Raw genomic sequence first — 22,165 nt, forward strand, 5'->3', positions numbered from 1 at the left:
GAAAAGTGAAGAATTTCTAAGAAGTCTTGTGTAAAGAGATAACAGGTTTTAAAATAAATATTTCCTGCTTCTCTTGCTCTGCTTTAAACATTGTCAGTTCCACGATCTGTCTGACTGAGTGCTCGTGTTTTCACAGTCACAACACTCGGAGGTTTAGGCAACTAACCTGGTGATTACAATGTGATCGTAACCCATAAACTGAGATAAACCGGGGGTCGTCCTTGAATGGACTACATCCTGAGACGTAGAGCAAAAACTTCCAAGGCAGTAAAAGACACCTGACCATTAAAGAGGGCTTTACTGACTCCCAGTTATTCTATACTGTATGTATGTTCCTATAGCGTTCTGTGTAAAAACATTTAAAGCTGTGTACAGAGATATTTTACAAGTGTGTAAGACTAATGCAAAGTGTACTCTCTTACTCAACTTCAAATTGGAGTATCTGTAAATGAGTATATATATATATATAATCCCAGCCACCACCAAACTAAATATGAATTATATGCGAGTTTTAAACAAATACTCCCCTGTACCTTTGGTCTTTTACTCACTACATAGTGATGTGTCCCCTAGTCGACTAATTTCCAGATGTAGTCAGTTTGAAGCTGTGGGATGTGTGACAGTGAGCACCTCGTCACATGTGACATCAAATGATCAGAACGACCACAAGAAAAACTGGGTCTAAAGCCAAACATTCAAAAATGAATGTTTGGCTGAAAGTTTCAGTCATCACAGAGAAACAACACATCTCTGAACTTTCCTGCACCCGAGACGAAGAAGCACAAGGATCAAAATGTGCACCGAGTTTGTTTTTACTGATGATGATGATGTAATGTTGCACCAAAAGCTCGACACCTTTGGAAACTTTAAATTAGGTCAAAACCATGAAGCGTATATGAACTTGACAGCAGACGAGATAGTTAAAGGAAATGTTTAAGTGCAAGTGGTTAAAAACAATATGAACCCCCCCCAACTGAGGACCTATGTGGGCTCAGAACCAAAGACATATTATTTCCTGTATCTTGAAAACCAGAAGACATAGATAGCAGGTTATTGTTCTTGTGGTTAATGATGCTGGGATGTGCACAACAACAGGCTGTCGGCCAGCAGCAGCAGTGCAGAGTGATCACGCCCGGTATGAGCTCACAGTGTGATACACACCGATGTTTATGCTGCAACACATCTGCACATACACAAACTGTGCTGAGGTCCATCTCATTCAGTTTAGAATCGCTTCAAGTTCAAGGTTTTCTTCTTCTAGTTTTGTGTCCATTAACTGTAAAGACACGAACATCAAAACCTGAAATAGTGTCATCTGTCTTCTTTGGCATCCTAACAGCAAACCAACACCTTGGTTTACTCAGGAGATTAACTCAAAGACAAATCCAGCAGTGGAAAGACCAGATCCATCAGCTTTACGCTCAAATCCAGAATTTCTTCATCATGAAAACTCAAAATTACCCTCAGATTTTACTCAGGAGACAAACGGCTTGGTCCACTTCCTCTTTTTCACCCTTGTACAGCAGCACTCTCCTATAAGTAACGACTGTGGGTAACATTAAGTGCACACGGAGACCTCAGCACTAATGAACTCTCCACAACACTAACGAGAAGTAATGTCTACTCTGCAGCGTTTGTGTTGTGCAACAACATCATTCACATTCAAGGACTTTCCAAGTGTGATCAACAAAAGATAGCAACAACAGAGACATATATATAACATATATATATATAGAGAGAGAAAGAGAGTCATTTTCTTCTCTGCGTCTGTAAATATTCTAATGAATAAATGAAACTTGCACTGAAATACTGTGCACCCTGACTTCTTTGTGCTCAAATGTTAAATATCAACTGGGATTTACATCATTTTTGTTTCCTGGAAATAAGTTCCTACTGTTTGGGTTGTAATACACTCAGACCAAACCCAGTGTGTTCGCTGATCAAGCTGCTCCGCTCAGCTAAAATAAAAAGATGTATGAGAGTAAAGGAAGTTTGGCTTTCTGCATAATGTTTGTTTCAGTGTGTGTACTATTGTAACAGTTTATTTAAATAATATACAGATTTTAAATAAAGTTTCAAATCTAAATAGGCAAAAACTTTATTTCAAGCTAGTTTCTTGCAGTAAATTCCACTGTAGTAAAACTCAAGCCTTTCAATTCCTACAGTTCAGTTTTAGAATCAAACTGAAATTATGTTATTAATAAACATTCTTAACATTATGAAATATTATTTCTGTTGAGCAGTAAACATAGGGCATTTAATTTAGCTATGACAAACATGGCACACACACACACACACACACACACACACCCACCCACCGTGATAGACAAGTGTGTGTGCACCGTGTGGTTATGGTGGGGGCTGTTTAGATATTTAGCAGTGAGAGTAAACGAGTATGGGGCCTGGGAATGCTTTACATCAGTGAGTGTCCTCACAACTGTGTTAAAACGTGACTTTTTTGTGAGTGCAGGAAGTGAGGACATGCTCATTGCTGGTTATTTTGATTGATTGTGTTATTACAGTTAGGACGCTCCTCTAACGTCACACGAGGGCTTTTTTTTGTCATGTTGTGGTGTGATATTAAAGATTATATTACTGTCACCTATCACCCACATCACCACACAAATTCATTTAATAATTGACTAATTGTGACCAAAGTTACAGATTATCGGTCTTATCTGAGCGCTGCCCTACTTCTATTAATGAATTCACTGCGTGTTCACAAGCTCAGATCAGATTGAAGCAGATACTGCAGTATGAGAATTTTTGGTGCACATAAAGCAGAAAGTCAAAGAGCAGACGAGTCTGTTTTGTATGAAGTTAAGCAGGTTTTGTTTACCTCAGTTCACGGCCTCCCTCCTTCAGCCACCAAGCTACATACCAGGTTTGTTTCCTACATCTTTAGCTCTGTGCCGCTAACCTCAATACATAGCCTACCTCAGGAAAAAGAAAAATGCACCCACCCATCCGGGCCACAAAACCACAAACCTGGTAGACTTGTATGAAAAGCTACAAACAGCACAAGCCTGCAGAACTAAAAGAGAAAAACCACACAAACTCAGTCAAATAAATGATAAGAAGCAGCACTTTCTGCACACGGATCAAAAACAACAACCCCTCAGTGTTTACACAAAATCTCCAACATGCACACAGCTCAGGTGCACATGTATGCACACATTCTTAGAAATCAAGAAGTTTTGTCTGTATTTCCAATAACCCTCGCCACATCACTGCCTGCTGCTTTTGGTAATGAGGTTAAAGTTCAATAAAATTTGCTCATTAACGGACATTTATCAGTAAAGGAAGTTTGTTTACACATACTGTACTTCCTGAAATTAAAAACGAGTTTTTCTTTTCGAGTTTTAATTGTTTATTCATTTACGGTAATAACTCAGGAGACTCAGTACAATAAAAATGTACTACAGTGTGTTTTTGTATGAAGCAAAGTTCAGTGTATTTTCCTTCTATGGGTGTTTACACACTAAGCTACCACAGGACCTTTGACACAGTATTTACTTTTCTCTTATTTCTCTCATGTTGGCTGCAGCTCTCGACTATTTCAGTCCTCAGAGTGGCGACCATTGCCCACTGACACAGCTCCTGGTTTAAGAAGCCTTTGGATAAGAGCGGTGATGAATCTCACAGGGGAGAAAAAAACAAAAAAGTCAGGGCAGCAGACGTGGATATAAAAGAGTCAACACGTAACGGTGGGGCTGAAGTTTCTCTGAGCACAGTGCAGCAGTAAAAAAAAAACAAAAAGAAACACTGTGGTTGCAGAGTGGGCTTTTACTTTCACAACAGCATCATGTAAGAACAAAAAATGAGAAGAACTAAAAATTTCACATTTATTACACCCAGTTAAATCTAACAAAGCAAAAAGACATCGGAGACAGATGGGTTTCACTTCACCAAGAGGAAAAAACAACTAAAGAGCTAAAAGCAGCAACAAAGTAAAACCGAGAGTAAGACAAACAAACAGACAAACAAACATGAAGAAAAAGATTTTCCATCCTATGTTTGGTTTCCATGTGGGAAGTTTAGAGCAGCCCACTAGATGGCCACATAAACCACATAAACCACAGAGCTTCCCTGTCATTCAGTCCACACCACAGCAGACTCAGGTCAACTCATGCTGTCACATTTATTGTCAAACATCAGAAGGAGCAGATTCTTCTTTTTGACACAAAGTGCATCGACTCAACATGAGCTCTTTTTACCTCTAAGACTGAGCTGAATCCCGTCATTTTGAAAATAAATCTTAATTCACTCTGTTCTCCCTGTTCGCCCACAGTAAGCCAGCATCTTTGAAAGCAGTGACTTTGGTTTTAGGGTTATATTTATTTGTCAGGAGGCTTTATGGCCTTAAAATAGTCATTTGATTGATGCCTCTGTTTGCCTGGTTAACAGGTAGCACCAATGAGCTGCAATCAAATTTCTATTTTACATTTGCTCTATAAAACCTGTGACAGCAGGAGGCAGAAAATGTGAGAGAGTTCAACTGAATTACAGCACATGAGCTGTTTTCACAGAAATGACCTGGAAATGTTGGTGTGGATGTTTAAAGCTCAGAAAGATAAAAAGATAATGATTAAAAAGTCGAGGGATGTGACTGCTACCATGGTACTGACTGTTGCCTGACATTTTCCTGAGCTGTATGCAGCGAATCAGCTGATCAGACGCACACTCACCACCTGCTGTTCTAGTGGGAATCAGTGCTGGTGTCCCACATTTCCCACTGATAACAAGTTGATTATGTGGGCTGGCAGACGGCCCGGGCCGGAGATCGAAGCCCTCAGCACTGAGGCTGAGTGAGCAAACACGCAAGGCAAAAAAAAATACATACAAACACACATACAGTATCTTCATACAAGCACCAAGTAACAGAGTAAAAACACACATTCCCACATGTGCACACACACACACACATCCATCCCACAGCACACACACTTTATGCACAGGTAGGAGGCACAGGGTGAAGCGGTGAACTGCGTTTGAACCGGTGACCTCTGTAACTCACCCGTATTGACGGCAGGCAGCACACTCGCTCACAACACAGCGCTTCAGCAAGCACAGCATGGCCGCAGGGACTGCAGGCGTCAGTGAGTGTGTGTGTGTGTGGGGGGGGGGGGGAGGAGGAGGAGGATGGATGACAGATGAGTGAAAAATATTGCCAGTCAAGTTGATTTTTTTAAGGTGTTATGGTGGAGCGACACAGAGAGGGAGTAAGGAGTAAGAGGCATGGGCGTACAGTAGGTTATGGCCAGCAGGCGTGAATGTTGTCAAAGAGGTAACACCACAGTTTTTCTACTAATTTAATTTTTTTTAACCTCAAAGTGTTTTGTCTAGTACTAACCTCGGCTTAACCATCCATCCATCATCTGTATCCACTTATTCCTTAACCAGGGTCCCAGGGACCTGCTGGAGCCTATCCCAGCTCTCTTTGGGTGAAAGGCAGGGGTCCACCCTGGACAGGTCCCCAGTCCATCACAGGGCCACATAGAGACAAACAACCTCACACACTCACACTCACTCCTATGGGCAATTTAGAGTCACCAATCAACCTGACATACATGTTTTTGGACTGTGGGAGGAAACCAGAGTACCTGGAGAAAACCCACACAAGCACAGGGAGAACATGCAGACTCCACACAGAAAGGCCCCTGATGGGTTTAAAACCAGGAACCTTCTTGCTGTGAGGCAACAGCGCTAACCACAAATCCACTGTTACACATTACAGCAAAAAAACACTGATGTTAATGTCTGGTGATAAACTCCATTTCTTTATGACGCTGGTTTAATACACAGGGGGACTGTCATGTGGAAAGAGAAAGGCGTCTTCACCAAACTGTTACCACAAACATGGGAACATTATTTCCAAAACTAGATGCTGTAGCATTAGGGAAACCCTGCAGTGGTACTGGAGCACCTTGTCCAAACACTGACAAACAGTGCTGGAAGTAGAAATGCACAAAAGACCCACATGGATGTGGATCTAGTCTATTCAGATCTCCGTACTTTATAACATTATTCCAAAGGCCTTAAATTATACAGTGGTTTTAGTTTTTAGTATTCTGGCAGCTAAATGTGTCCAGGAGTAGAAGCACCAATCAAAAATCAGGGGCAGAATTATAGAAACTATTCGACACAGGCTCTGACTGGAGCAGCGAACTGGGCTCATATCACTTTTTCTGCTGTTCAGACATGCTGGATACAAACTGCTCCAGATCATCTCTGAGGGTAACAAATGGAGGCAGGTGTTTGAGAATCTGCCAAATCAGCCATATGGAGCCTTCGGTGGGAGTAACTGGAGAGAGTGCATCACTTCCTTTCCACGGCTCTGCAGACCACATCCAAGCTGTGGGTTCTGGTAACAGATGTGACAAAGGTGTTGTAGCCCGGGGCAGCCCACTTGACCTCGGCCGCTTCGGGTGAAAGCGTAGATGTCTTCTTCACAAAGTGTTGATCCCGTTTCAACACTTGTGGCTTTATTGTCAGGTACAATATGGAACTGAGCACCACTGAGAGAGATGGAGATATGTCTGTCTGCAAATACATCATCTCTGTGAGTGGTGGGCATATTGCTCGACTCGGGGAGTTTCATCATTATCCTGCACTGCATGGCAAACGGGGGGTGTGGCCCCTTTTTTTCCTTACAGGCGGCAGTATCACAGCTCTGATCTGTCACCCTTCGTGTGCCTTAATGTGTGAAAGCAAGACGTGTTGCGCCTATTAGCACTTCTTGGCGAGGCTGGCATGCTGATCCCTCATCCCCGGGGAGCCCAGCAATATGGTGCCGCATGGTGACCGCCCGCCAGCCCCGGCTCCCGCTGTCACAACACATCACACATCCCCAACAACCACCACCGCCGCCACCTCCTCTCCCGCCACACCTCCGTCACTGTGGCTGGATGAGTGACAGGAGCGCCGAGCACCCACAGCCAGGGGTCCTCTGGGTGGAGTCCAAAACTTTTAGAAAGGAAGCAACTCAAGTGGACCATATTTTCTGTGACTTGGGACATTTGACATGATAGAGAGAGCAGCTCAAATCCAACTTCACTCATCAGCCTGCGTGTGATTTCCAGCTGGCTTGGAAATCCAGATAAGCTTAAGGCTCAGATTCTTCAGCAGGGACGATTATGAGGGAAGCCCATACCCAGGACAGTTGTGCTCAGTCCACACAGTGGATGCTGCATTTACCTAAACCATCTGTCACTTTGACAGTGGGTGTGTTTTTATTAATAAAACAGTGAACAGTTTATTTATTTTGGGGTTTATTTGTGCTGTATTTTATTATTTAGGTGCAGTTTGGCCTCTAATCCACACAAACTGAACTAAAAGTCTGTTGTTCTGCACAGCACAGTCTTCAAAAAGGTCAATTACTTACATTCTTTGTGCCGAACTCTGCAGTGACAAAACAGGGAGGATCTTTGTCAGCAGTTTTGTGGAAGCTTTGATTCATATCTGCAAAGGGTCAAACAGCAGCAGTGTCAAACATGATGATGTTACTGAACGCCCTCCGTAAAACAGCATGATTCATTTATCTAACACCGTGTGCTTACTGTTTACTTTTCGCTCATAGTTTCCATTCAATCGAACTCAACAATTAACGTGGCTCCAGACCTCAGGCTCACCACCCACACACATGACTCATGTCTAATGACTCAGACAAAAAAACGCAATAAATCTAAATGGCATCTTTTAATTGCAGACAATCAGATGAAACTGATTAATTAAAATATTAGTGTCCAACCAAACACATCTTCTTAGTAGAGGAAATCCATCGATTACTTAAAACACTTTATCCTGTAGACTCCACAGTGTAGAGTAGAGTGAAAAGGGGCTGGAGCCAATCCCACCTGACACCTTGGACAGGTCATCAGTCTGTGGGGAAAAATCTCATTTCCACTAATAACATGTTCCATGTTTCCCTCATTTGTGTCTTTTCCTTTCATCTTGGTCCTGCCCATGTAAGATGCAAAGGAAAGAATCAGGGACAGACGATGTTTTCCTATAATCCTTAATGTCAAGCATCCAATAAAAGGGCGTGTCGATCTGTAACAGACTTCTGCAAAGGATGTACTTGTGATTATATCTCCTCCAGTTGGCCTCCTCACTCCTTAGAGCTGAATGAGGGTTTTGGGACAACTTCCAGGTCCACCAAGGACGAGGGACACAGGAGCAACAAAATACAGAATTTGAGATTCTGTCTATCACAGGACTGACACAGAGACTTAACCTGCACATGTTTAGACTGTGGGCCCAGGATCTTTCTGAAACAAACCACTGCTCCACCATGCCTCCCACTTTCAGAACAATTCCCAACCAAAACACCTCAAAGAGGCAGATACAGCCTGAGAGGCTTATTCATGGGATGATGGAAAAACAGCATATCTGGAGAATTAGAGTATATACATATATATGTATATATAGATAATGCAGTTTAATGGTCAAACTGGATACATAAGGACATCACACAGTCAAAGTTTCCACTCAGTATTCATGACAACCCAGAGGCATTTGGGCAGAGCTGATGACTGTGCTGCCTGGATGTGGATCTGATGAGTGGTCTCTGCCTCTCGGAAGGTAAAGATGATGTCGACTGAGTCATGATGGAGACCACGAGCAAACGTATCAGCCGTGTGAGGGATCCACCCACAATGTCTGTGTCTGTGATGAGCAGGTAATTTACAGTAAGAGGACATGCCCCATTTCATTCTGAACATGGGTAGATGGAATTCAGGTCCTGTGCTGGACAAATTTGACCTTTGTGTCCCGTTATGACTTTTATTTCAGAGTCAATTTTGCAGATTTGCACATGAAGACAAGCCTAGTGTAATCTGCCCAGAAATCACTGATCAACCTAAAACAAAACATCCTCTTTTGAGATTGAAGTCGTACAAATCAAACATGCTGGTTACGGTTTGGTGGCTGCGACAGGTCTGAGGCTGAACCGACAGTTTTGGACCTATACACCACACGGATGGTGCCATATTTAGATCAGAACAAACTCCATCAATAAAATCTGTTATCAAGGGAAAATCTGAGGTCTGCTCTATCTTTGAAACATTTTCATGTTTCAACATCACGAGCAGCACGACACAGGCGCAGCCACAAAGCCACGATGTTTGCTGCGTACATGGTGCTTTGCACACAGCTGCATAATGAAAAGGTCAGAGTAATGCAGAGTTTTGCTACACAATGTGACAGCAGCAGCACACCTTATCTACCTGTCACACTGTACATACTCACGCTGCAGCTATACCCATCGTACGTATATATATATATATATGTACTGCTGGAAGAGCCTGTGCCACAGGTTAAAGCTGCACAGCACTGGTGTGACACTGTAGCTCTCGGCCATGAGCATGACGCCTGTGAGGTGCCTGTTGGACCCAGCTATCACCGCTGATCCTCTGCGCCACCGTGGCAGCGCCCACTGGGCATCTTGTTGGTGCTGTGCTGCATTATAGCCCGAGCACCAGTGACAGACAGGTTCTGACCTGAAATTTAATAAAGAGTCCATATGCCAGAGGTGATGCCCAGGCAGTAAAGGATATTTAATCCCTGTGCTGGGAGCAGGGTGGGGGGAGGAAGCAGGGTGAGATAAGGTGGGTGCGGGTGGGGTAGCTGGGGTTTGTCTGCTGATCTGTCTCCGCTCCACGCCTGGCTGGCCATGCTCACATTAACACTGACAAGACAAAGAGGTGACACATCGCGGCCTGAAGGAGGTCGGGTATGTGGACACGTACATGCGCATTTACTCACATTCACGTGTGCACACGTGCATTTACAGTATAAGTCAGTGTGCAGCGACAGGAACAGCAAAACTGTACATTTCCCACATTAAAATTTCTTTTGTCTGTGGTGTGAAGCTTCAGTCTCCATCTCGCCCATCAGAACTGCTGTCATCACCATGACTCAGACGGTCAGTCTTGAACACACCCATTAAAAGTGAAAGAGCACATTCACTGTTACGACCACAAAAGAAAACACCCATGTTTCACGCACAGGAGCCTACAGAAGGGACGGCTCACACAGGAACACATCATGGCTCACAAACGGTTTCCCTGACAGATGAGGGGTGGCAGAAAGCGATGCCAAAACACATTGAACTTTGGGACATCTCTGCTTTGGACAAGCAGAGGGCACGCGGCGGTCACCAGGGGCAAGGCTCCGGTCAATGGGGGCTGGCACAACATCCTGAGAGGCATGGAGGGGGAGTGGAGCGGAGGTGAGGATGGATTGGGTGCACGAGGCATTGTGGTGTCACCATAATGTCAGCCCGTGTCAAGTGCAATCATCGTTAGCTGTAATTTTCTGAGCAATTAGAGTGCTTATATTGAGAATGCTCACCAGCTGACAAAACCAGGGACAGGCTGAAGGAGCTCCTCACAGCTACAGTGGACACACACACACACACACACACACTTTCTCACAGGGCTACACACACAGACAAATTCTGAACAACAGCCAGGAATCAACACTTTTCTGCACGACTGTTTCCTCCCTTTAGTTGCCTGCCGCTGGTGTTTTCCTGTAAATTACTGTATTCACATCAACATTAGGTCAAATAATCATGGACGCTGTTCCCCAGGACGACTTACAAAAAAAAATAAATAAATACATTTTTATCTGAATATAATTATTATTTGGCCTGTTTGCATTTTAGCGTTAGCCTATTTTCAGGTTGGGGCTAATGTACAAACGGCACAAAATCATAACACAATAATCTAACTTACTAAAAATAAGTAGTGCAAGTACGTGATGTCCTTCAAAAAATACTGCGGTTGAGTACAGTGCAGCACTGCTGTGTGTGACAGGAACATGCTTTGGAGAAGCCACCGCAATCTGACACAGCCAAAAGAGGGACATGTGGTCCCAGTCCTCTCACTCCCAGACTGGGCGATGAATGACCGAACCCCCATCACCCCGCATCATCCCTTCAAACGCTCCACACTCAAGGTCACATGCACACACGGTGTGCACACAGATGAACACACGTGAACACAAATAAAAAATTCATTATGTTAGTCCATCAAACACAAGCTTTGGATTTCTTCAGACGACGGAGCGTCCAGGAACATTCAAAGGATCTTGAGGTTATTGGACCATATTAGTATTAAAACTCAAAGCTGAAGTGTAAGTAACATGAGGTTTGATGCTGCAAACATAAGAAGTTCAGTAGCTCACTCAGTAAGCCCACATTTCCAAGACCAAGGAGAACATCATTAACTACGTCCACCAGTTTGTGCCATTACAGGTTACACTAAAAAAGGACCACAACATCACCTGAGACTGAGTTCAGTCAAATGTCATCCTAAAAGCTTTTTGCCACCTAACATCCAAAGTGAAACCATACAGGGATTTTTGAAGGATGACATAAAGACTTCTTGACATTATACATACTATACATACTATATATATATATATATATATATATATATATATATATATATATATATGCTATACTATAGCATGGTCTTTCCTTATGGGAGAAAAAGCCTTTGTAAACGTGTGTTTTCCTAAATGTCCACCTGATATTAATCTTCTATAAAACACTCATGAACACACTGTTCAGCACACACAGGCCACACATAGGCCACAACACAGGGAAAGGCAGTAAACGGTAAACATGGACAGTTTGGTATCATCCTGGAGATCTGACTTAATGTAAATATGAAGTATAGTGTGAACATACAGTATCTACACCATCACATATGCATGTGTGTGCATCATGCTGCAGCACAGAGCCGACACCCTTGTCAGCTTGCAGACTGTCTACGTTTTAGTATCACTCTCACTTCTGTCTCCATCTAATACTTTCAGAAAGCTTTAACATCTTCCACCACATCGTCGTCCTCCAGTGCCACCCATCGCTGTACTGACACACGTCTATCTGGGACAAGCCGCTGCCCACATCCTGTCAGCTCGCGTTGGCTGGGCGCTCGTCACAAGCAGCCGCCCAAACACCAACATCTGTCTCCACCGGCCCCACACTGTGAGCTTATCAGAATATGACACGGGCCTGAAACCCAGAGCCACCACTCTGACAAACGCTTCAGAGAGTAGGAAGCAACAAGCAGCAGCAGATAAGGCAAACATCAAAGTTTGGAAATGGGGCTCTCGTGAATTTAATTTGAGAAAACAACACTTTCTGTTTAGTATAATACCAACAAAAATGGGTCTAAAGCTATATAATATGTAACATAGTTACTGATTTAAAGGATAACTTCGGGAATTTAAGCTCAAGTGTCATAGAGTCGGAGTCATTTTTATTATTCCAACTGGGAGAGTTCAATTATTTAGATTATTTAGGATTTTCAACACAGTTTTGTAAAAATAAAAAAGGAATTTAAGATTAAATCAACTAACAACTACAAATATGAAGATATCTGAGTGACAGGAGGATTTTGCTTGGTTTCTCCTCAGTCATGTGCTGTACACTGCTGCTTTATATGCTTTTATGGAAAGCCAATTACAGCATGTGTCAGTAAATCAGACACTACACACCAGGAGAGCGGAGGCCTGTGTGAATAATGAATTATGACTTTTCGTTTTGGGAGAGGAGGACTATTAGTTCACAACGTTGCTCTCAAAGAAAATTCAATTATTAAATTAGAGCAGTAAAATAAAGAGAAAGGTTCAGAGCAGCTTCTCTTCTCCAAACCCTCCCACTATCATCTTTAGGTGCTGGGTGTATAAATACCCCATTTCCCCCCAGGGCCAACTCAGCCCAGCACGACCCTCTCTGCCCCCCTGCTCAGACCTTCCCCCTCTCGTCTCCTTCTTGTCCAGCTCCCTCTTACCCCCCCTCCCCTCCTCCCCACATCTTCTTATAAAGTCTAATTAGGATCTTGGGCCTCGTTAGGGCCAGCAGCCCTGGGGGCCCGCGGGAGCAAAAAGCTGATTCTTTCTGACGTAACAAGTCAATGCCATAGGGACAGATGCTAATTTTAATTAATTAAATGGAAGGGTCAGCTCGTGACAAACAAGCGCCACAGGGAGGGTCGGTCGCTGGTGTGCTTAGACCAGCCAGACCCCTGTTCCTCTGGAGGGGAAGATGATGAGCCTGGTTGTTGTTATTGCTGCTGCTGTCCATCTCGCAATGCTCCCAGACGAGGACTTTACAGGCGACACACAGCTGGTAGGCAGAAGGTGATTGGAGGAGAAAGAAGCGTAGTTTCACCTCGTTAGCACAGATTACACCATGTACAAACGTATCTGGACTTAAGTATTTGAGATGCTTTCCTCACTGTGACCTCTCTCGACAGTTTACATGAGAATGACTATTGTAATTATATTGAATTATATTTTTAATGCAAATTCAAACAGTATTTTATTTTCTCTGGCTAAACAATATCCACTCTCAGCACCTAAAACATGAATATTTCAAAGCACTTAATGGATGAAAAGTCCAACTCTGAAGGATCTGGACTTTAAAAAAATGTTGTTTACCTTAACATTTGATTGAAACCACAGTCTTTCCATAACCTCAACCAAACCGCAGCAGACTGACCAGAAACTTTGCATGTGGGACTGAGGATGGAAACACTGGGCTCTGGTGTCTAAGTCCACTTCCTCCTTAAAAACTCTGCTGGTAATGCAGTTTTGTTTTGTGTATTTCACTTATAAAGTAAACATTGATAAATAATAATAATTTGGCTTAGTTTTTTAAACTTGTTTACAACACCTCATTGGTTTCTCAATGACTGGGAGGGGGGTTCTTGCAGTAACAGATTCTCCTCCACATGACCATTTGCTCTAATTTGCTCTGTAGGCCTGTGACATCCTGCAAAACTAAATTTCTTTAGCTGTTTCTGAGGCTCTTTGTCTGTATGGGCTAACACACCACAGGCACCTTTATCTGGACCAAACTAAAAAAAAAAAAACCACAGGTTCTCTACTGGCTACTGATGTTTTCGATCAGATAAAACTGCCAGCTTTGTCTTTTACAGAAATGTTGTGGTGGATGTGTAGCTGCTAACTGTGTATTTAGAGACTGCTCTGTCTGTTTTGGTGAAGGTGCTGAACACTAAAATAAACAGTTTTTTCACCATTAACAACCCTCCTTCTCTCTTTCTCTTTCTCTCTTCCCCCTGACCTAGTTTTGGCATTTGATCCTGACTGGAAGATCAACCCCTAGAGGGTGCACAGTGTCAGCCTTGTACCATGTCAATTCCCCCACAAAGGGCAGCCTTTGTCACTTCATATTTTCAAGGCTCCAAAACCCTGGCTTTTTCATTGTTGTTTCGGTGGCAGGGGTCATTTCCTGGTGGTGGTCCTGCCTCCCTGCTGTTCTTCCCTGTGGTGCACCTGCTGCCGCTGTTGACCATCACGCCACAGGGATCCAAATGTCTCCGTTCGCAGATTATAGCTCTGAACTTGATCCAACATACCTACAGTGTTGTTGAGAAAATCTGTCATATCTAAACATGATGTATTTATTTAATACCTGATTTAATCCCTTAACTCGAGAAAAGACGGAGTAACCTTTTAGCTTTGGCCAACTGGGAAAGAAAGCTTTACCCTGATTGTCTAGACCACTTTATTTGTGACAGCATACACCTACAATTTATATATATATATATATATATACATACACACATATATCTAAACTCTACTAAACTGCAATTCCACTTTTATTCTGTGATGACAAAGTTCACACTACTTTCCTGACACTCCTTCCCTCTCATCCATCTCCTCCATGACTCAGAGACATGGGGCATTTTAACAGGGTGTCCTTGATGAGGCCCAGCACACATTACCCAAAGTGCCATCTTTCCTATCACCACTTACTATCTGACAGCAGGAGAGTGAGGGCTGCTCCTGGCAGAAAGTGAGCCCAGAACCTGGTATTATTGGTGTTCAACACCGACCGACCAACCGTCACGGGCCAGCGCTCCGCCGGGGGTCAGCAGCCATCACACACGACGACCTAATGCTGCTGATGAGAGAGAGCCCGCCTCGCAGGCCTGCACGCCCCCGAGGTGTGGCCATTCAGCGTCAGGTTAACCTGAGCTGACAGTCCGTGCACACACGGGCGTGCACGCTCCCACACATGCACTGATTCATAAAAATACAAACACACACACACACACACGCAAACACACAAGAGTTCATAAAAATACCTACAGCCACACAAACCACCTCCGTTTACACACAAACACACTCACATGTACAAAGTAAAGTAAATTTACAGTCACACTGATAACTTTTATAAGCTAATATGTGATTGCTCCCCTCAGTAGATTTCTAAAAACTGTAAATATGGACACACATGAATAATCACAAAATGAAGCAGCTACAGGTAAAAGCAACTAACTAGAAGTGGAGACATTCTGCTCAATACTGATCTCATGCTGGGGGGTAGAGAAAACATCAGGTGATCTCCAAATTCTCTAGGTCTCATCACACAAACACTAATGTCCGCGCATAACTTTCAGCAAATCCATCGAGCTGACCTTTGACCTGCCCCTGGCACCAGAGAAAAAGTCTGATTATTAATAAAGCTGGTGGGTTTCCCCTTGTGGGGAACAGGAAGGTCTGTGCAAAACAGTGATTCTGCACACAGGACACAACTTGAGGCCTATAAACTAACATAAATATATCAAGTAATGAAATATGTTTGCAATACATTTAATCTTTCAGTAAGACGCAGCACACTAAGAGAAATTTTAAAACAAACAAACAAGAGTTCAGAGGGGGTGTGATGGTTTTCACACCAAGCATGTTCATGTGAACTTCATGGTGTGGTTACAAACCAGATTAGAAACACAGTGCAAAGTAGGTCAAAAGTATCTACTGAAGTGCATTGTATTTATAAGTGAGAATTTACATTATGCATTAAAGGATCTTATTTTATCTGTTGTGTGTTAATTCCAGAGGAGGATTTCCTAAGATCACTGGTATGGAATCTCAAATTTACCCTTGAGGTTGGTTTCACTCCACCCCCAGTCCAAATAGGCTCATTAGGTGAGCTGTGTTAATCCGCTGAGAGTCTTTAGACCCACACCCCTGAGTTGGTTTCACTTCACACCTGGTCTGAATAGGCTCGTTAGGTGAACAACAGAGATGAGCTCAGTGAGGGTCGTTAGGATCTAGTGGTGGACTCATGTGACCCCTCTGATTCACCCAGAACTTGTCCTCCCTGGAAAACATTTGATGTGTTCCTTAAGTTCCTGGGAACAGATGAAAGGGCAGCTTGGTAGATTGAAGATAAGTTATGTCTGAGCCTCCACCCCTGTTAGAGGAGGGTTTTTCCACTTGAACATATATAGATTATCTGACTCCTCTCTCAAACCACCTATCTGCTCTGTCCAAAATATGTACATCAGTCTTCAAATCACTGTGGTAACACTTCTTAACAAAGCATTTTCAAACACAGCAAGGAACAAACTGGTTCTTGTACCATCCAGCAGCACGTTAAGACACATAAACACCACACAGCAGCAGGTAATAAGTAACTTAACCATATTAAATTCACAATTAGTACCTTGAATGTATCAAGAAGCAGCATAAACCAAAGAACTGGTGCTTAGGTGTTTGCTGTAGAGCTTATATGAACATTAGAAATCATTTGAAACACTGTTTTGTGTTAGAAAAGCATGTTAAGCACCAATTATTACAGGAGTCTCCAGAATTCAGTCAGTGAACTGCCCATAAGACCTTGAAAACATGTTCACACCATCCCTGTAGCCTCTAACAGTCTGAGCGAACTAAAGCTTTATGGAGAATATGCACAAAACCAGTTGGGCCTCAAACATTTACAGACAAAACTCAGTCACAATAAAATGCCACAAACACAGAGCCAAACATCAGCTGTAGGATTAGCACGTTCAAAAAAAATAAAAGGAGCAAATACCTGTGTGAAGTGAAGATGTCCAGTAGTTTGTTTCCAGAAGAGTCTCTGGTCCCAAACAGCCAGCAGGAATCAGGAAACTCTAGCTCCAGGCCCGAAGTGTTTGCGGCCTACAGCTAATGTGTCCAACAGTTAACCAGCAGGGCTCCAAAAACCTGCAGCAGAAAGTGCAGCACAAACATCAGTATTTCCTCCTCCACGTGGGTCCAGAGTAACATGACCGGCCTGTTGTGTTCTGTGCTGCACCAGGAGCAGAAAATGTTGAGGCACAGGTCGTTTTCAGCAGAGCAGCAGTGAGTCCCCACAGTGCAGCAAAGTTACAGAGCAGGCAGGACGTCAAGCTTAAATATCCTGCCTTGGAACAAAAGGTGCGTTTGATACAAGCCACAGAGAGCAGAGCATATCATGCGTGAGTGTACACTGGTGTCACTCCGTTTTAGATTTGTTATTTTAGATTTGTTAAGAGCTGATTACACACAGAAAATGAAAGTCTAACATTTTAACACATGTGAATAACTATTTGAACATGTTTGTACAAACAGGATAAATAGATGAATAAATATTTCTACAAAAAAAAAAAACATTCCCCACATGCTTTGTGTCATCATAACAAACTAAAATGGATTTGTTTAAGCCTTTATTAGACTTTATGCTGGCGAGACCTGGTGTGGGTGGGGGCTCCACAAAGGTCCCTGACCAGACTCAAAGTGGTAATGTTTCATGGTCAGTGTGCCAAACCAGTCAGCCCTCGGGGACATCCCACACTGCCACTCTGTCATGTCAGCAGTGCACCCACCGCAAGTGCAAACCAGCAAAGCAGCAAAAGAGTCAAGTCTGTTCCAAGTCCTTCCAAAGTCCTTCCAAAGCTCTCGCAGTCCCACTAATTATTCACTATGATCACAATCTTTCCATGATATGGGTTTGGATGAGTGAAAATGATCTGTCGCTGTATTAATATCAAATTATGATCTCTCTCTCTACCCTACAGAAACCAGCAGTAGCAGTGGCAGCCAGCTTTCCCCGATACACATGCACCAGAAACCTGCTGGGTTTCTAGAAGCAACGTCTCTCCTCTTTGAAGACGAAGAATATTTCTGTTGTCGGATGGAAATTTAATAAAATTTACCCCAAATCCTCTCTGATAACCTGAGCTATGACACCTCACCTGTCACGGGACACTTACTATAAACGGGACCTATAAAAAGTTGTACATGTGACAACACACTGTTGGTTCGTTCTTGCTTGGTAAAGATTTATTGAAAAAGACGATGGTGGGGTTGGGCTGGGCTGCAGGCTGGTGGATGTTGGGGGTGAAAGGAAACACCGTGGTGTTGATCTTCTGGAATGCATCATGCCAGAAAGCTGGCTCAACTGGCACCAAACCAAATGCCTTCAGCCCCCCCCCCCCGAGCACCACCACACCACTCTCACTCTCCCTCTTCGGAGCACTGGGTCCCTAGTCCAACTCTCCCCCCTCCTGCTGTCTCCTGACTCCTTTCTCTCTTCCACAGCCCATGAAACAGGAGAGCCGCCATCTCCGCTTCCTCCAGGAGGATCAGTGATCACTCTGCCCCGACCTCCGACAGACGGCATTCCTTCCCCCTGCTGCCGCTGCTGTTGCTGGCCGGCTGTTGCACCGGGCATCCAGAATAGATCTCTGACGTCCGCCTGGTTACTAGAATACGCCAACATCCCGAGAATCAAAAGAACACAGAGCATAGACACATACCCACTGCACAGACTGTGAATACAGGGAAATTCATTTATACACACTGAGACAGAGGTCCATTCACACACAGAAACACTGATACCTTCATCACACACAGTGAGCCTTCAATAGTCCCATCAGGAGAGCTGGGGCTCTGGTCTGGAGTGCTTGGACTTTGACCCACTGTATTTATTGTACTAAAACACCATAAAAGTTGAACTAGCCGGGGGCCTCTACAGCTGATACACGGTGCCTGGTGTAAATTTAAGAAAAAGACTTCATCCCCACCCCCCAGCTGTTTTTAGCCTCTAGCATCGTGATGGTCAGTCAGGTATCTGGTTGTTCTGTCCTCCTCCATGATGCCCACACATTGAATCCCCAGAGTTAATGAGCCCAATGTTAAAGACTTTGAATCATCTCTAAGGTGGATATTTTGGGTTTTAGTGAAATGTTCATACTGCTTACTCCAATTCAGGGTCACAGTTAGGTGAGAGACAGGGTGCACCCTGGACAGATCATGTCATGGAGGCAATCGTGTTGCACCACCATGTTTCTACAGTAGCCCAGAATGGACAATCCAAACACTGGGCATAGACAGGGAATCGCTTTTTGTTTTAAAGGTGACGGCCACCGTGCCACCCTGGTGTCATCAACAGCTTGGGGTGTAAGGGGTTCTGAGGAAAGTTGCATTCTGCAGTCTCACCACTAGATGCCGCTAAATCTTTCATGTTTGACACATTGGACCTTTAAACCTTGGGTTTTAGAGCATGTTAGCATGCTGATGTTAGCACTTAGCATTTGTTTACAAAAACAGAACCAGACAGTCCGTTTTTCTTCCTTGTTCCAGAATCAGTTTACTGACGTTTTGGCCACTTGAATGAATTATCATTTTGCATGACTACTTCCTGATGTCACAGATTTCATTCTTGGATAAACAGACCATTATTTTGTGGGGATCTCTGGACTCTGCATCTAGCAGCAAAAATGCAATAAGAGAAAAAACTAAACGCTGCTCCGGCTTTTATGAAGAAACTTTTAAAAGGCTGGGGATGAAACAACGGGGAGGGGGGTCTGGTGGTGGATGGCATGGTTGTCACTTTTGCTGGTGTCCACATGCATGATTCATGTTGACTGAAGCCCTGCGTTTGTCAGGGGAGGTGTCTGCAGTAAAAGTGCCACAGCCCTCCAGAGTGACACTCATTAGTGAGGGGCTCCGAGGCAGAGGGCACCCACGGGGGGCAAGAGGGCAGCAAGGAGGGCGAGAGGCCACATCCTACTAAAAATAAATGATGTCTAATGATTGATACAGATAGCAGCGGACTGATAGGGCCAGATGAATCACAGGGCTGACCTCTGGTTGGCAGGCTGTTGTCAGCTCAAACGCCGCTTAAAGCCACCGTGTCCAGCTAAACGTGTCCGATCCGAACCCCAACACACATATACGTACACTTCCTCAGTACCAGTTCACCTCCCCCATCTCCTCCTCCACTTTCTCTTCTTCACTTGTTGTGTTTGACCGCCCCTAGCAGTGCCCCTCTGCCTCTTGCCACTCAAGCCATAGACACAAATACACACACTCACATTACACACATTGCACACAAATGCCAGCGCTCGCCCAGGAGCAAGTGAAACTAACAGGGTCAACCAGCACACACACACACACACACACGCACACACATGCACACACATACAGTTCAGCCTCTTGTGCTTTAACCCTGCTGCACTTTCCATGGCTTCATCTCCCCCAGAACATCATGTCCATCACTATGTTTGTGCATTAAATCCTCGGCTCAGGTCGTTCACCGCACATGTCTCCAGCTGCCAATCATTCAATCAATCCCGGCTTCATTACAGTGATTGTAATATCAAGGCCCCCAGCATCGAGCTTGCAGGATGTTAAGGAGCAAAGGGGGCAGGATTATTTTAATACAGCGTTCAGATCAAATTTCCTTCAAAAGTAATTTTCTGCTGCACCTTCTCAGGCGGTGTTCTTCAAAGAGGGGTTCAAAAGTTTTAAGTAGACCTTCACATGGGAGCTGATGAAGTTGATCAACTCTCTGGAGAAATCTACAGTATCTCTGTTTTTCCAACTGTTTGATAACTATGATAAGATAGTAAATGCATTTTCTCCAGGTTTATGGTCCAGAGGGACACATGCCAGTTTTAGTTTATATACATCAGACTCACTTAGCAAAATTAGCATTTCGTGATTTCCTCGTTTCTCGGGCTCCTCTAGTAGTTTCACGTGAAGATTAGTTTGCTACTACATCACGTAACTCCATACGAAGAGCAGTAAACAGAAATAAACAGGCTAAGGCAAAGGTGTCCAAGTGGGTCAATGTGAATATAAGGACGGCTGCTTTGACAGCACCACATGAGCTAAAGCCTCACAAGTCAACACTCCTTTTTAAAGAGACTCGTGTTTACAGAATTTTTCAGCAGACACTGAGATACACCAGAAACTACATGAGCTGCCTACATGACCTGAACTTACAGAATATAAGGGTCAGTGAATTATAAAATGTACAGACTGTGCCTGAATAGCTGACACACACACACACACACACACACACCAATGGAAATCCTTGGATGAACTGACACCTAGTTCAGCAGGATTTATGGCCTGATAATTAGGCATTAGAGCAAAAGCCTCTCCGGCCGATCCAACAGAAGCCCAGCTGTGTATCAGCTGCCACTCAGGCTTCACTAAGACAACAGAGCTCGTCACAGAAAGAAAAACACACTGTGTTTCTGGTTTTCCCCCTGTCCCGAGGCTGTCTCAAGCAAATTGTAAGCTCTGTTAAAATAAAAACATGGGAGAATGAGGAATGTGGCCTGTAAACCTCTGAAAGCACTTTAATGTACCTGAAACAGACGAAAATATTGCTCATGCCTCTGTACAGGAAATGGGAAGTAGATGGTTAGCCTAGCTTAGCATAAACACTGGGAACAGAGGGAAACTGTTAGCCTGACAAAATCATCAATCAGCCTCTCTTCATTAAAATATTCTCATATGAAAATATGCAAAAACAGACTCTGGCCAATAGAAACACAACTGCTCATTCACAGTTTCTGTCATAAGCAAGAATGTTTTGGTGAAGGAACCCAAGCATTTAATAGTCATTAACTCTGTTTGGGTTACCAGTCATTCACTAATCCTTTAAAAGTTACAGTTCAGTTCACAACAGTAGCTGCAGCTGCACAGCTGACCCCAGACCAGCTGACCCTGGTAGTAGTGCTGAGTGTAACAGGGTCAGCTTGGACCTGACAAGGGTGATGATTTCTTAATGTAGCGGGGGGGAGGCACGGCAAGCGGAGTCTGTCTGCACATGAGGTGGGTGCAGAGTCGGGATGTGTGCTGGAGGTACGGGGTCTGTAAGGGACGCCCGGCCATGTCGGCTGAGGGGGGGTGGGTCTCTGCTCATGGAGCAGGCCAGAGGAATGTGTGGAAATGCACAGCTGTCCTGTTTTGTCATAGCAGTGCACTGTGCTGTCTGTCTGAGTAACAGAAAGCTGCCAGTGTTGTGTGTGTTCATGAGCAGGACCTCCCATGGATCTGTGGGCCTCAGACGCACAACCCAGCAGAAAATGAACCTGCA

General features: G+C 44.0%; 1 protein-coding gene across 1 annotated transcript in view; it reads right to left on the reverse strand.

The window, feature by feature from the left end:
• Window positions 1–17,272, reverse strand: part of pdk2a (pyruvate dehydrogenase kinase 2a) — a 71,013-nt gene extending 53,741 nt beyond the window's left edge. Inside the window, exon 1 of the mRNA XM_026314909.1 lies at window positions 16,862–17,272. The gene's annotated coding sequence lies outside the window, so the exon portion shown is untranslated. The remainder of the gene's footprint in view (window positions 1–16,861) is intronic.
• Between the last annotated feature and the right edge of the window lie 4,893 nt (window positions 17,273–22,165).

Source organism: Mastacembelus armatus, chromosome 19 (assembly GCF_900324485.2).
Source record: "Mastacembelus armatus chromosome 19, fMasArm1.2, whole genome shotgun sequence".
Taxonomy (NCBI): Eukaryota; Metazoa; Chordata; class Actinopteri; order Synbranchiformes; family Mastacembelidae; genus Mastacembelus; species Mastacembelus armatus.